Here is a 1,460-nt window from a genome sequence, read left to right as displayed (position 1 = left end):
GGGGAACTACAGGCCAGTCGGTCTCCCCTCTGAGTCCGGCAAGATCATGGAGCAGATCCTCCTGGAAACTATGCTAAGGCACATGGAAAATAAGGAGGTGATTGGTGAAAGCCAGCATTGCTTCACTAAGGGCAAATCATGCCTGACAAGTTTGGTGGCCTTCTATAACAGGTTACAGTGTTGGTGGATAAGGGAAGAGCAACAGATGTCAGCTACCTGGACTTGTGCAAAGCATTTGACACTGTCCCGCACAACATCCTTGTCTCTAAATTGGAGAGACATAGATTTGATGGATGGTGGATAAGGAATTGGCTGGCTGGTTGCACTCAAAGAGGTGTGGTCAATGGGCTCGATGTCCAAGCAGAGACCAGTGACAAGTGGTGTTCCTCAGGGGTCGGTGTTGGGACTGGCACTGTTTAACATCTTTGTCAGCAATGTGGACTAGTGGGATTGAGTGCACCCTCAGCAAGTTTGCCAATGACACCAAGCTGTGTGGTGTGGTCTACACCCTGGAGAGAAGGGATGCCATCCAGAAGGCCCTTGACAGGCTTGAGAGATGGGCCCATGCGAACCTCATGAAGTTCAACAAGGCCAAGTGCAAGGTCCTGCATGTGGGTCAGGGCAATCCCAAACACCAATACAGGCTGGGCAGAGAATGGATTGAGAGCAGCCCCGAGGAGAAGCACTTGGGGGTGTTGGTTGATGAGAAGCTCAACATGAGCCGGCAATGTGTGCTTGTAGCCCAGAAAGCCAACTGTATCCTGGGCTGCATCAAGAGAAGTGTGACCAGCAGGTCGAGGGAGGGGATTCTCCCCCTCTACTCCACTCTCATGAGACCCCACCTGCAGTAGTGCATTCAGCTTTGGGGTCCCCGACATAAGAACAACATGGACCTGTTGGAGCGAGTACAGAGGAGGGCCATGAAGATGATCAGAGGACTGGAGCACCTCTCCTATGAAGAAAGGCTGAGAGAGTTGGGGTTGTGCAGCCTGGAGAAGAGAAGGCTCCAGGGAGACCTTATTGCAGCTTTCCAGTACCTAAAGGGGGCCTACAAGAAAGCCAGAGAGGGACTTTTTACAAGGGCATGTAGTAATACCACAAGGGGTAATGGCTTTAAACTGAAAGGAGGTAGATTTAGGTCAGATGTAAGGAAGAAGCTCTTTACTGTGATGGTGAGACACTGGAACAGGTTGCCCCAGAGAGGCTGTGGATGCCCCATCCCTGGAAGTGTTCAAGGCCAGGTTGGAGGGGGCTTTGAACAACCTGGTCTAGTGGAAGGTGTCCCTTCCCATGGCAGGGGGGTTGGAACTAGATGATCTTTCAAGTCCCTTCCAACCCAAACCATTCTATGATTCTATGATTTTCTTCCTGAAGATTTCCATTAACAGGCAATAACACTTGTACAAATTATTTCCCACAGGGCTGTCTCCCTTGCCAGAACTGAATTATTTAATGGATTC

This window comes from Haliaeetus leucocephalus, unplaced genomic scaffold (assembly GCF_000737465.1).
Source record: "Haliaeetus leucocephalus isolate CR32 unplaced genomic scaffold, Haliaeetus_leucocephalus-4.0 Scaffold83, whole genome shotgun sequence".
NCBI classification, from domain to species: domain Eukaryota; kingdom Metazoa; phylum Chordata; class Aves; order Accipitriformes; family Accipitridae; genus Haliaeetus; species Haliaeetus leucocephalus.
This window is presented reverse-complemented; position numbering follows the sequence as displayed.